This window comes from Embiotoca jacksoni, unplaced genomic scaffold (genome assembly GCF_022577435.1).
Source record: "Embiotoca jacksoni isolate LCO1_2020_lvr unplaced genomic scaffold, fEmbJac1.0.p SCAF_47, whole genome shotgun sequence".
In the NCBI taxonomy this organism is placed as follows: Eukaryota; Metazoa; Chordata; class Actinopteri; family Embiotocidae; genus Embiotoca; species Embiotoca jacksoni.
Window position 1 is genome coordinate 734,688 of NW_027185400.1, and position 17,290 is coordinate 751,977.

The window sequence follows — 17,290 nt, forward strand, 5'->3', positions numbered from 1 at the left end:
TTCAGACGACATGTTATAGTATGGCTTTTTGGTCATATTTTAGACGACATGCTATAGTATGACTTTTTGGTCATATTTTAGACGACATGCTATAGTATGACTTTTTGGTCATATTTTAGACGACATGTTATAGTATGACTTTTTGGTCATATTTTAGACGACATGTTATAGTATGACTTTTTGGTCATATTTTAGACGACATGCTATAGTATGACTTTTTTATTATATTTTAGACGACATGCTATAGTATGACTTTTTGGTCATATTTTAGACGACATGTTATAGTATGACTTTTTGGTCATATTTTAGACGACATGTTATAGTATGACTTTTTGGTCATATTTTAGACGACATGCTATAGTATGACTTTTTGGTCATATTTTAGACGACATGTTATAGTATGACTTTTTGGTCATATTTTAGACGACATGCTATAGTATGACTTTTTGGTCATATTTTAGACGACATGCTATAGTATGACTTTTTGGTCATATTTTAGACGACATGCTATAGTATGACTTTTTGGTCATATTTTAGACGACATGTTATAGTATGACTTTTTGGTCATATTTTAGACGACATGTTATAGTGTGACTTTTTGGTCATATTTTAGACGACATGTTATAATATGACTTTTTGGTCATATTTTAGACGACATGCTATAGTTTGACTTTTTTATTATATTTTAGACGACATGTTATAGTATGACTTTTTGGTCATATTTTAGACGACATGTTATAGTATTAATTTTTTGTCATATTTTAGACGACATGCTATAGTATGACTTTTTGATCATATTTTAGACGACATGTTATAGTATGACTTTTTGGTCATATTTTAGACGACATGTTATAGTGTGACTTTTTGGTCATATTTTAGACGACATGTTATAGTATGACTTTTTGGTCATATTTTAGACGACATGTTATAGTGTGACTTTTTGGTCATATTTTAGACGACATGCTATAGTATGACTTTTTGGTCATATTTTGGACGACATACTATAGTATGACTTTTTGGTCATATTTTAGACGACATGTTATAGTATGACTTTTTGGTCATATTTTAGACGACATGTTATAGTATGACTTTTTGGTCATATTTTAGACGACATGCTATAGTATGACTTTTTGGTCATATTTTAGACGACATGCTATAGTATGACTTTTTGGTCATATTTTAGACGACATGTTATAGTATGACTTTTTGGTCATATTTTAGACGACATGCTATAGTATGACTTTTTGGTCATATTTTAGACGACATGTTATAGTATGACTTTTTGGTCATATTTTAGACGACATGCTATAGTATGACTTTTTGGTCATATTTTAGACGACATGTTATAGTATGACTTTTTGGTCATATTTTAGACGACATGTTATAGTATGACTTTTTGGTCATATTTTAGACGACATGCTATAGTATGACTTTTTGGTCATATTTTAGACGACATGTTATAGTATGACTTTTTGGTCATATTTTAGACGACATGCTATAGTATGACTTTTTGGTCATATTTTAGACGACATGTTATAGTATGACTTTTTGGTCATATTTTAGACGACATGTTATAGTATGACTTTTTGGTCATATTTTAGACGACATGTTATAGTATGACTTTTTGGTCATATTTTAGACGACATGCTATAGTATGACTTTTTGGTCATATTTTAGACGACATGTTATAGTGTGACTTTTTGGTCATATTTTGGACGACATGCTATAGTATGACTTTTTGGTCATATTTTGGACGACATGCTATAGTTTGACTTTTTGGTCATATTTTAGACGACATGTTATAGTATGACTTTTTGGTCATATTTTAGACGACATGTTATAGTGTGACTTTTTGGTCATATTTTAGACGACATGCTATAGTATGACTTTTTGGTCATATTTTGGACGACATACTATAGTATGACTTTTTGGTCATATTTTAGACGACATGTTATAGTATGACTTTTTGGTCATATTTTAGACGACATGCTATAATATGACTTTTTGGTCATATTTTAGACGACATGCTATAGTGTGACTTTTTGGTCATATTTTAGACGACATGCTATAGTATGACTTTTTGGTCATATTTTAGACGACATGTTATAGTATGACTTTTTGGTCATATTTTAGACGACATACTATAGTATGACTTTTTGATCATATTTTAGACGACATGTTATAGTATGACTTTTTGATCATATTTTAGACGACATGTTATAGTATGACTTTTTGATCATATTTCAGACGACATGTTATAGTATGGCTTTTTGGTCATATTTTAGACGACATGTTATAGTATGACTTTTTGGTCATATTTCAGACGACATGTTATAGTATGACTTTTTGATCATATTTCAGACGACATGTTATAGTATGGCTTTTTGGTCATATTTCAGACGACATGTTATAGTATGACTTTTTGATCATATTTCAGACGACATGTTATAGTATGGCTTTTTGGTCATATTTTAGACGACATGTTATAGTATGACTTTTTGGTCATATTTTAGACGACATGTTATAGTATGACTTTTTGGTCATATTTTAGACGACATGCTATAGTTTGACTTTTTTATTATATTTTAGACGACATGCTATAGTATGACTTTTTGGTCATATTTTAGACGACATGCTATAGTTTGACTTTTTTATTATATTTTAGACGACATGTTATAGTATGACTTTTTGGTCATATTTCAGACGACATGTTATAGCATGACTTTTTGGTCATATTTCAGACGACATGTTATAGCATGACTTTTTGGTCATATTTCAGACGACATGTTATAGTATGGCTTTTTGGTCATATTTCAGACGACATGTTATAGCATGACTTTTTGGTCATATTTCAGACGACATGTTATAGTATGGCTTTTTGGTCATATTTTAGACGACATGTTATAGTATGACTTTTTGATCATATTTTAGACGACATGTTATAGTATGACTTTTTGATCATATTTTAGACGACATGTTATAGTATGACTTTTTGATCATATTTTAGACGACATGTTATAGTATGACTTTTTGGTCATATTTTAGACGACATGTTATAGTATGACTTTTTGATCATATTTTAGACGACATGTTATAGTATGACTTTTTGATCATATTTTAGACGACATGTTATAGTATAACTTTTTGGTCATATTTTAGACGACATGCTATAGTATGACTTTTTGGTCATATTTCAGACGACATGTTATAGTATGGCTTTTTGGTCATATTTTAGACGACATGCTATAGTATGACTTTTTGGTCATATTTTAGACGACATGCTATAGTATGACTTTTTGGTCATATTTTAGACGACATGTTATAGTATGACTTTTTGGTCATATTTTAGACGACATGTTATAGTATGACTTTTTGGTCATATTTTAGACGACATGCTATAGTATGACTTTTTTATTATATTTTAGACGACATGCTATAGTATGACTTTTTGGTCATATTTTAGACGACATGTTATAGTATGACTTTTTGGTCATATTTTAGACGACATGTTATAGTATGACTTTTTGGTCATATTTTAGACGACATGTTATAGTATGACTTTTTGGTCATATTTTAGACGACATGCTATAGTATGACTTTTTGGTCATATTTTAGACGACATGTTATAGTATGACTTTTTGGTCATATTTTAGACGACATGCTATAGTATGACTTTTTGGTCATATTTTAGACGACATGCTATAGTATGACTTTTTGGTCATATTTTAGACGACATGCTATAGTATGACTTTTTGGTCATATTTTAGACGACATGTTATAGTATGACTTTTTGGTCATATTTTAGACGACATGTTATAGTGTGACTTTTTGGTCATATTTTAGACGACATGTTATAATATGACTTTTTGGTCATATTTTAGACGACATGCTATAGTTTGACTTTTTTATTATATTTTAGACGACATGTTATAGTATGACTTTTTGGTCATATTTTAGACGACATGTTATAGTATTAATTTTTTGTCATATTTTAGACGACATGCTATAGTATGACTTTTTGATCATATTTTAGACGACATGTTATAGTATGACTTTTTGGTCATATTTTAGACGACATGTTATAGTGTGACTTTTTGGTCATATTTTAGACGACATGTTATAGTATGACTTTTTGGTCATATTTTAGACGACATGTTATAGTGTGACTTTTTGGTCATATTTTAGACGACATGCTATAGTATGACTTTTTGGTCATATTTTGGACGACATACTATAGTATGACTTTTTGGTCATATTTTAGACGACATGTTATAGTATGACTTTTTGGTCATATTTTAGACGACATGTTATAGTATGACTTTTTGGTCATATTTTAGACGACATGCTATAGTATGACTTTTTGGTCATATTTTAGACGACATGTTATAGTATGACTTTTTGGTCATATTTTAGACGACATGTTATAGTATGACTTTTTGGTCATATTTTAGACGACATGCTATAGTATGACTTTTTGGTCATATTTTAGACGACATGTTATAGTATGACTTTTTGGTCGTATTTTAGACGACATGCTATAGTATGACTTTTTGGTCATATTTTAGACGACATGTTATAGTATGACTTTTTGGTCATATTTTAGACGACATGTTATAGTATGACTTTTTGGTCATATTTTAGACGACATGCTATAGTATGACTTTTTGGTCATATTTTAGACGACATGTTATAGTATGACTTTTTGGTCATATTTTAGACGACATGCTATAGTATGACTTTTTGGTCATATTTTAGACGACATGTTATAGTATGACTTTTTGGTCATATTTTAGACGACATGCTATAGTATGACTTTTTGGTCATATTTTAGACGACATGTTATAGTATGACTTTTTGGTCATATTTTAGACGACATGTTATAGTATGACTTTTTGGTCATATTTTAGACGACATGTTATAGTATGACTTTTTGGTCATATTTTAGACGACATGCTATAGTATGACTTTTTGGTCATATTTTAGACGACATGTTATAGTGTGACTTTTTGGTCATATTTTGGACGACATGCTATAGTATGACTTTTTGGTCATATTTTGGACGACATGCTATAGTTTGACTTTTTGGTCATATTTTAGACGACATGTTATAGTGTGACTTTTTGGTCATATTTTAGACGACATGTTATAGTATGACTTTTTGGTCATATTTTAGACGACATGTTATAGTGTGACTTTTTGGTCATATTTTAGACGACATGCTATAGTATGACTTTTTGGTCATATTTTGGACGACATACTATAGTATGACTTTTTGGTCATATTTTAGACGACATGTTATAGTATGACTTTTTGGTCATATTTTAGACGACATGCTATAGTATTAATTTTTTGTCATATTTTAGACGACATGCTATAGTATGACTTTTTTATTATATTTTAGACGACATGTTATAGTATGACTTTTTGGTCATATTTTAGACGACATGTTATAGCATGACTTTTTGGTCATATTTCAGACGACATGTTATAGCATGACTTTTTGGTCATATTTCAGACGACATGTTATAGTATGGCTTTTTGGTCATATTTCAGACGACATGTTATAGCATGACTTTTTGGTCATATTTCAGACGACATGTTATAGTATGGCTTTTTGGTCATATTTTAGACGACATGTTATAGTATGACTTTTTGATCATATTTTAGACGACATGTTATAGTATGACTTTTTGATCATATTTTAGACGACATGTTATAGTATGACTTTTTGATCATATTTTAGACGACATGTTATAGTATGACTTTTTGGTCATATTTTAGACGACATGTTATAGTATGACTTTTTGATCATATTTTAGACGACATGTTATAGTATGACTTTTTGATCATATTTTAGACGACATGTTATAGTATAACTTTTTGGTCATATTTTAGACGACATGCTATAGTATGACTTTTTGGTCATATTTCAGACGACATGTTATAGTATGGCTTTTTAGTCATATTTTAGACGACATGCTATAGTATGACTTTTTGGTCATATTTTAGACGACATGCTATAGTATGACTTTTTGGTCATATTTTAGACGACATGTTATAGTATGACTTTTTGGTCATATTTTAGACGACATGTTATAGTATGACTTTTTGGTCATATTTTAGACGACATGCTATAGTATGACTTTTTTATTATATTTTAGACGACATGCTATAGTATGACTTTTTGGTCATATTTTAGACGACATGTTATAGTATGACTTTTTGGTCATATTTTAGACGACATGTTATAGTATGACTTTTTGGTCATATTTTAGACGACATGTTATAGTATGACTTTTTGGTCATATTTTAGACGACATGCTATAGTATGACTTTTTGGTCATATTTTAGACGACATGTTATAGTATGACTTTTTGGTCATATTTTAGACGACATGCTATAGTATGACTTTTTGGTCATATTTTAGACGACATGCTATAGTATGACTTTTTGGTCATATTTTAGACGACATGCTATAGTATGACTTTTTGGTCATATTTTAGACGACATGTTATAGTATGACTTTTTGGTCATATTTTAGACGACATGTTATAGTGTGACTTTTTGGTCATATTTTAGACGACATGTTATAGTATGACTTTTTGGTCATATTTTAGACGACATGCTATAGTTTGACTTTTTTATTATATTTTAGACGACATGTTATAGTATGACTTTTTGGTCATATTTTAGACGACATGTTATAGTATTAATTTTTTGTCATATTTTAGACGACATGCTATAGTATGACTTTTTGATCATATTTTAGACGACATGTTATAGTATGACTTTTTGGTCATATTTTAGACGACATGTTATAGTGTGACTTTTTGGTCATATTTTAGACGACATGTTATAGTATGACTTTTTGGTCATATTTTAGACGACATGCTATAGTTTGACTTTTTTATTATATTTTAGACGACATGTTATAGTATGACTTTTTGGTCATATTTTAGACGACATGTTATAGTATTAATTTTTTGTCATATTTTAGACGACATGCTATAGTATGACTTTTTGATCATATTTTAGACGACATGTTATAGTATGACTTTTTGGTCATATTTTAGACGACATGTTATAGTGTGACTTTTTGGTCATATTTTAGACGACATGTTATAGTATGACTTTTTGGTCATATTTTAGACGACATGTTATAGTGTGACTTTTTGGTCATATTTTAGACGACATGCTATAGTATGACTTTTTGGTCATATTTTGGACGACATACTATAGTATGACTTTTTGGTCATATTTTAGACGACATGTTATAGTATGACTTTTTGGTCATATTTTAGACGACATGTTATAGTATGACTTTTTGGTCATATTTTAGACGACATGCTATAGTATGACTTTTTGGTCATATTTTAGACGACATGTTATAGTATGACTTTTTGGTCATATTTTAGACGACATGTTATAGTATGACTTTTTGGTCATATTTTAGACGACATGCTATAGTATGACTTTTTGGTCATATTTTAGACGACATGTTATAGTATGACTTTTTGGTCATATTTTAGACGACATGCTATAGTATGACTTTTTGGTCATATTTTAGACGACATGTTATAGTATGACTTTTTGGTCATATTTTAGACGACATGTTATAGTATGACTTTTTGGTCATATTTTAGACGACATGCTATAGTATGACTTTTTGGTCATATTTTAGACGACATGTTATAGTATGACTTTTTGGTCATATTTTAGACGACATGCTATAGTATGACTTTTTGGTCATATTTTAGACGACATGTTATAGTATGACTTTTTGGTCATATTTTAGACGACATGTTATAGTATGACTTTTTGGTCATATTTTAGACGACATGTTATAGTATGACTTTTTGGTCATATTTTAGACGACATGCTATAGTATGACTTTTTGGTCATATTTTAGACGACATGTTATAGTGTGACTTTTTGGTCATATTTTGGACGACATGCTATAGTATGACTTTTTGGTCATATTTTGGACGACATGCTATAGTTTGACTTTTTGGTCATATTTTAGACGACATGTTATAGTGTGACTTTTTGGTCATATTTTAGACGACATGTTATAGTATGACTTTTTGGTCATATTTTAGACGACATGTTATAGTGTGACTTTTTGGTCATATTTTAGACGACATGCTATAGTATGACTTTTTGGTCATATTTTGGACGACATACTATAGTATGACTTTTTGGTCATATTTTAGACGACATGTTATAGTATGACTTTTTGGTCATATTTTAGACGACATGTTATAGTATGACTTTTTGGTCATATTTTAGACGACATGCTATAGTATGACTTTTTTATTATATTTTAGACGACATGCTATAGTATGACTTTTTGGTCATATTTTAGACGACATGTTATAGTATGACTTTTTGGTCATATTTTAGACGACATGTTATAGTATGACTTTTTGGTCATATTTTAGACGACATGCTATAGTATGACTTTTTGGTCATATTTTAGACGACATGTTATAGTATGACTTTTTGGTCATATTTTAGACGACATGCTATAGTATGACTTTTTGGTCATATTTTAGACGACATGTTATAGTATGACTTTTTGGTCATATTTTAGACGACATGTTATAGTATGACTTTTTGGTCATATTTTAGATGACATGTTATAGTATGACTTTTTGGTCATATTTTAGACGACATGCTATAGTATGACTTTTTGGTCATATTTTAGACGACATGTTATAGTATGACTTTTTGGTCATATTTTAGACGACATGCTATAGTATGACTTTTTGGTCATATTTTAGACGACATGTTATAGTATGACTTTTTGGTCATATTTTAGACGACATGTTATAGTATGACTTTTTGGTCATATTTTAGACGACATGTTATAGTATGACTTTTTGGTCATATTTTAGACGACATGCTATAGTATGACTTTTTGGTCATATTTTAGACGACATGTTATAGTGTGACTTTTTGGTCATATTTTGGACGACATGCTATAGTATGACTTTTTGGTCATATTTTGGACGACATGCTATAGTTTGACTTTTTTATTATATTTTAGACGACATGTTATAGTATGACTTTTTGGTCATATTTTAGACGACATGTTATAGTATTAATTTTTTGTCATATTTTAGACGACATGCTATAGTATGACTTTTTTATTATATTTTAGACGACATGTTATAGTATGACTTTTTGGTCATATTTTAGACGACATGTTATAGCATGACTTTTTGGTCATATTTCAGACGACATGTTATAGCATGACTTTTTGGTCATATTTCAGACGACATGTTATAGTATGGCTTTTTGGTCATATTTCAGACGACATGTTATAGCATGACTTTTTGGTCATATTTCAGACGACATGTTATAGTATGGCTTTTTGGTCATATTTTAGACGACATGTTATAGTATGACTTTTTGATCATATTTTAGACGACATGTTATAGTATGACTTTTTGATCATATTTTAGACGACATGTTATAGTATGACTTTTTGATCATATTTTAGACGACATGTTATAGTATGACTTTTTGGTCATATTTTAGACGACATGTTATAGTATGACTTTTTGATCATATTTTAGACGACATGTTATAGTATGACTTTTTGATCATATTTTAGACGACATGTTATAGTATAACTTTTTGGTCATATTTTAGACGACATGCTATAGTATGACTTTTTGGTCATATTTCAGACGACATGTTATAGTATGGCTTTTTAGTCATATTTTAGACGACATGCTATAGTATGACTTTTTGGTCATATTTTAGACGACATGCTATAGTATGACTTTTTGGTCATATTTTAGACGACATGTTATAGTATGACTTTTTGGTCATATTTTAGACGACATGTTATAGTATGACTTTTTGGTCATATTTTAGACGACATGCTATAGTATGACTTTTTTATTATATTTTAGACGACATGCTATAGTATGACTTTTTGGTCATATTTTAGACGACATGTTATAGTATGACTTTTTGGTCATATTTTAGACGACATGTTATAGTATGACTTTTTGGTCATATTTTAGACGACATGTTATAGTATGACTTTTTGGTCATATTTTAGACGACATGCTATAGTATGACTTTTTGGTCATATTTTAGACGACATGTTATAGTATGACTTTTTGGTCATATTTTAGACGACATGCTATAGTATGACTTTTTGGTCATATTTTAGACGACATGCTATAGTATGACTTTTTGGTCATATTTTAGACGACATGCTATAGTATGACTTTTTGGTCATATTTTAGACGACATGTTATAGTATGACTTTTTGGTCATATTTTAGACGACATGTTATAGTGTGACTTTTTGGTCATATTTTAGACGACATGTTATAGTATGACTTTTTGGTCATATTTTAGACGACATGCTATAGTTTGACTTTTTTATTATATTTTAGACGACATGTTATAGTATGACTTTTTGGTCATATTTTAGACGACATGTTATAGTATTAATTTTTTGTCATATTTTAGACGACATGCTATAGTATGACTTTTTGATCATATTTTAGACGACATGTTATAGTATGACTTTTTGGTCATATTTTAGATGACATGTTATAGTGTGACTTTTTGGTCATATTTTAGACGACATGTTATAGTATGACTTTTTGGTCATATTTTAGACGACATGTTATAGTGTGACTTTTTGGTCATATTTTAGACGACATGCTATAGTATGACTTTTTGGTCATATTTTGGACGACATACTATAGTATGACTTTTTGGTCATATTTTAGACGACATGTTATAGTATGACTTTTTGGTCATATTTTAGACGACATGTTATAGTATGACTTTTTGGTCATATTTTAGACGACATGCTATAGTATGACTTTTTTATTATATTTTAGACGACATGCTATAGTATGACTTTTTGGTCATATTTTAGACGACATGTTATAGTATGACTTTTTGGTCATATTTTAGACGACATGTTATAGTATGACTTTTTGGTCATATTTTAGACGACATGTTATAGTATTAATTTTTTGTCATATTTTAGACGACATGCTATAGTATGACTTTTTGGTCATATTTTAGACGACATGTTATAGTGTGACTTTTTGGTCATATTTTGGACGACATGCTATAGTATGACTTTTTGGTCATATTTTGGACGACATGCTATAGTTTGACTTTTTTATTATATTTTAGACGACATGTTATAGTATGACTTTTTGGTCATATTTTAGACGACATGTTATAGTATTAATTTTTTGTCATATTTTAGACGACATGCTATAGTATGACTTTTTGGTCATATTTTAGACGACATGTTATAGTATGACTTTTTGGTCATATTTTAGACGACATGCTATAGTATGACTTTTTGGTCATATTTTAGAAGACATGCTATAGTATGACTTTTTGGTCATATTTTAGACGACATACTATAGTATGACTTTTTGGTCATATTTTAGACGACATGCTATAGTATGACTTTTTTATTATATTTTAGACGACATGCTATAGTATGACTTTTTGGTCATATTTTAGACGACATGCTATAGTATGACTTTTTGGTCATATTTTAGACGACATACTATAGTATGACTTTTTGGTCATATTTTAGACGACATGTTATAGTATGACTTTTTGGTCATATTTTAGACGACATACTATAGTATGACTTTTTGGTCATATTTTAGACGACATGCTATAGTATGACTTTTTGGTCATATTTTAGACGACATGCTATAGTATGACTTTTTTATCATATTTCGGACGACATGCTATAGTATGACTTTTTGATCATATTTCGGACGACATGTTATAGTATGACTTTTTGGTCATATTTTAGACGACATGTTATAGTATGACTTTTTGGTCATATTTTAGACGACATGTTATAGTATGACTTTTTGGTCATATTTTAGACGACATGCTATAGTATGACTTTTTGGTCATATTTTGGACGACATGCTATATTATGACTTTTTTATCATATTTTAGACGACATGCTATAGTATGACTTTTTGGTCATATTTTTGACGACATGTTATAGTATGACTTTTTTATCATATTTTAGACGACATGCTATAGTATGACTTTTTGGTCATATTTTGGACGACATGCTATAGTATGACTTTTTGGTCATATTTTGGACGACATGCTATAGTATGACTTTTTGGTCATATTTTAGACGACATGCTATAGTATGACTTTTTGGTCATATTTTAGACGACATGCTATAGTATGACTTTTTGGTCATATTTTGGACGACATGCTATAGTATGACTTTTTGGTCATATTTTAGACGACATGTTATAGTATGACTTTTTGGTCATATTTTAGACGACATGCTATAGTATGACTTTTTGGTCATATTTTAGACGACATGCTATAGTATGACTTTTTGTCATATTTCAGACGACATGCTATAGTATGACTTTTTGTCATATTTTAGACGACATGCTATAGTATGACTTTTTGGTCATATTTTTGACGACATGTTACAGTATGACTTTTTTATCATATTTTAGACGACATGCTATAGTATGACTTTTTGGTCATATTTTGGACGACATGCTACAGTATGACTTTTTGGTCATATTTTAGACGACATGCTATAGCATGACTTTTTGGTCATATTTTAGACGACATGTTATAGTATGACTTTTTGGTCATATTTTAGACGACATGCTATAGCATGACTTTTTTATCATATTTTAGACGACATGCTATAGTATGACTTTTTTGTCATATTTTGGACGACATGCTATAGTATGACTTTTTTATCATATTTTAGACGACATGCTATAGTATGACTTTTTTGTCATATTTTGGACGACATGCTATAGTATGACTTTTTGGTCATATTTTAGACGACATGTTATAGTATGACTTTTTTATCATATTTTAGACGACATACTATAGTATGACTTTTTGGTCATATTTCAGACGACATGCTATAGTATGACTTTTTATTATATTTTAGACGACATGCTATAGTATGACTTTTTGGTCATATTTCAGACGACATGCTATAGTATGACTTTTTATTATATTTTAGACGACATGCTATAGTATGACTTTTTGGTCATATTTTGGACGACATGCTACAAGTATGACTTCCGTTGAAAATATGTTCGGCAACACAATGGTGCAGTTGTCAGTGTCGTCGTCTCACAGTCTAAAGGTCCGTGGTTCGATCCCCGCCTGGGACTTTCTATGTGGAATTTGCATGTTCCTGCATAAGTGATAATGTTAAAGTAAAATATGTCATCCAAAACATGGATGACTAACTTATGCATGATATCATGCATATAGTCCATGATGTAAAACAAACATCATGTAGTCGTAAATGTGACAAAGTCACACTCCAGGCAAGAACATGCAATCCTCCACAGACAGAGTTCCAAGCCCCTGATCGAACCCAGTACTTCCTGACTGTGAGATGACAGCACTTGCAACTGCAAGGTTGTGGTGCCTTTATTGCATGTTTGTCTGACTTCCATAACTTATATGACTTTTAAACATTTTATGGAAGAAGGTACTGTGGTGTAGTGGTTTGTTTTGTTACCTTCCAGTCAGAAGGTTCCAGGTTCGATTCTTGCCCTTGACGTCACTTAGGATGTTAATGTCATCCTTTCCAGAACGAGTCTCGAACCTGGAACCTTCTGACTGGGAGGCAACAATGCCAACCACTGCACTGTTGATCGCTCTTCCCTCAAATGTTTAAAAGTCATATAAGTCAGACAAGCATGCAATAAAGGCAGCAAAATGGTGCAGTTCCAAGCCAGCGCTGACAGGGGGCCTGGAACTTTGTGTGTGGAGGATTCCTGTTGAATGAAATGCTTTACATTATGGACTACATGCATAAATTAGTCATCCATGTTATGGACGATAAACTTGACTTTTAAGTTATTAGTTTTGCAGAAAGATGCAAATTCAACATAGACTGTCAGAGGCCGGAATTGAAACAATGACCTCCGGACTGAGACAACAACGCTGACAGCTGCACCACTCTGCTGGCTAACATAACTTTAACGAAAGTCAAACTTATAGCATGTCGTCAGAAATAGCACATATATCATATTTCTTTAATGTCGTCCAAAATGTGATAAAAAGTCATACTATAGCATGTCGTCCAAAGTATGACATCATATTTTGAACGACATACTATAGTATGACTTTTTTTTTATCATATTATAGACATGTTATAGCATGACTTTTTTATCATATTATAGACGACATGCTATAGTATGACTTCCGTTCAAATAGTTCAACACAATAGTACAGTTGTCAGTGTTGTCGTCTCACAGTCTAAAGGTCCTTGGTTCAATCCCCTCCTGGGACTTTCTATGTGGAATTTGCGTGTTCCTGCATAAGTAATAACGTAAAAGTAAAACATGTCGTACAAATCGCATGTGGTCCAAAATATGATAAAAACTTACAAAAAAAAAAAAAAGTTCTATGAAATTATGAACAACATAAAATAAGGTGAGTAGACTCTTACCTTTTGTAATCTGTCATCTGTTCAGCCTTCTCTTTGCTGCAAGTGTGTCAACAACAGTTTATCTTATTCATCCAGGATCAAGCCCCACTGTGAGGTTTCTAATGCACTGAAGAAGAGGCACATTGGACCACAGTCAGCTGCTGCCCGGTACCAGAACCACTCTATGTTTTTATATAGAAACACACTGCACGTAATGAAAACGTTTCTTTTTCTTTTCTTCTTCATGGAGCACTCTTTCATGTACGAGCTAATTATTTTACTGACGTAATCGCTGCAGGGACGTCGTCCATCTTCTCCGTGTCTCCGGTGAAGGCCGAGGCCCCGGAGGAGAACAGCGCCCCCGACAGGGAGGTTCCCAGAGTGCGCCTTTCCCCCACCATGCTTTATACATTTTCACTTGTATTTTTTGTTTTCTGTATTTTGCATTGCACAGGCTGTTACATAACAAATCTTCTTGAATGAAAAGATGCTACGAATAAAACACCAAACCTGCTGCTTCTGGTTCTCTTATTTTTTTTTTTTTTTTTTTTCTTCACATTTTTATTTAGAGTAGGAAAAAAAAGAAGTCCGTTCACTGACATGTTATTGCAGTGTTGCATCAGTCACACCTCTTCCAAAAATGCTGTAGACTAAATTACTCATTAAGGCCAATAGTGGGATTTTTCAAAGCTTCTTACAGAAGTAGCGGCTGCGTCGGGGCGGGGGGGAGGGGGGAGGCAGCTCTGTCCTGCCATTGAACAACAAACACACACGGAGTGATTTAAAAATGCAGACTCGGCAGCTAAAAATAGACAAATGGCTGGTTCGCTGTCCCACAAACATAATGACGCCATAACTGGAGTCTTAAGTACGTAAAACGCGTCACTGACAGTCATCTGCTCTGTGGTCCTGGTGGCTTGCATAGTCGACTTCGTTTATTTATTCATGTGTCGTCATTTCTGCTCCAGCTTTGACTTTTGAGGTGGACCCTGAGGGTTTGTTGTTTTCTTTCTGCTGACCTCTCTGGTCCTGAGCTTTCCTCGGCCCTCTCGCCTCATTTAAAGGAAATAGATTCGGCTTTTTGGATGAGAAGATCTAAAGTGGAAAAGATACACCTACCAACACCTTTAAATCTCAAATAATCGATATCTCATTAACAATTGATGAACTGGAAAGGAGAAAAAACATTTCTTCTACCCAATATAATATTCATCTTTTTGTCAAATCTCTGCTAATTTATTCTTGGATAGTTTTTCCCTTTCTGGCTTTCAGATGTAAATCAAGTTAAAGCAAAATTAACGGCCTAATTTATTATTAGACATTAATGTGACGAGCCAAAAAGTTTTACATGGAACTAACTACAGCAGTGGAGCCGAAGTTATTTCCCATGAAGGGCCAAACTAGAAATACATGTTTATGTTATGTAAAATTATATTTCACAAAAATCTAATGTATTTTACAGAAATTTTAAATCTAAATTAAAATACTACTCTTTAATCTGGGCAGTATTTTTAATTCTTTTTCAGAAATTATTGTCTGTCCTAAATGTTGTCTTATCAGTGTGCCACTTCCTCAATCTGTCGCTCTGCTGAACATTGCAGCAAAACTCACGATGTGCTTTGCAGCTGCACAAAATGTACAGTTCATAGTCAGCGCTGTTGGGATTTTACAGCATTTAAGAATAAGGAGAATCAGCACGAGCGTTTTAAATGCCACGTCGGACCAAAACAAAGAAGTTTGGCCCAAAGGCCCCAAAGCGGGCCGCTCCGGATCACAGCTTTCCAAAATCACCCCGTTCACTACACGGTGCAATACATTCACTGTCCACCAGTTTATTTAAGCATCTAAAGTCTGAGCAAGTTATGGGACACGACGGCAGCAGAATTATTCCTGCTCATGACAGTAATCTTTTAACCATAATAACTATTTACTAATAAAAACATTACAGCTATTTATGTATAACTTCCTGTAAAACCGAAAATTGTTTCTCCATTTCCGTTTTTGAACAGCTGGTGACCTTCAGGTGTTGGTTGGAGTATTTCCCCCTTTTCTTTTCTTTTTTTTTCTCCTCTTTGTGCTCTTTATCATATTCAAGTCTTTATGCTAAGCTAGGCTAATGGCCTCCTTTGATTTCCTCAGCAGAGGCAGATACGAACTATTCCTTTAACTCTCCGTTAAACCGGTTCAAAAAAAACTGGGCCAGTCGAATAATTTAGGATCAGGACATGTTTCAAGTCTCAGAACCGGATAAAAGGGGCACCGAACATTTCTGCTACGAAATATCATGAAATCCGCGTGAAGCACTCGTACGAAAGAAAACCGAAGTGTTGACAGTGAGTTTCTTTTTGGGGAGGGGGAGGTCCCATTTCACGCAGCGAGTGTTGGCGATGGTAAAAACCTCTAAATGAAGAGAGACAAACGGACAAAGACCATGTAAAAGTTTGGTTCAGCTTCATTCAAATATACATCTTAACTTCCACACACACACACACACACACACACACACACACACACACACACACACACACACACACAGTCTTTCAAATATGCCGGAAACCAACGACAAAAAAATCCCACACAGTTTAAAAAAATAGCGAAAAGTTCTTTGTACACTTAGACATGACAACCGTCGACATGATCCCGAACCCTGACGCACAACATTCACTCCCAAACAGAAGGTTTGCAAGCTACAGTGAGTGCTTTTATAAAAACACATGATCACAGTAGTTCAAATAATTTTTTTTGAATAAATTAAACAGTCGTGACAAAAAAAAACAAAAAAAAAACAACCAACAACCTTCGTTACAAACAATTCTCGCAGGACTTCCAC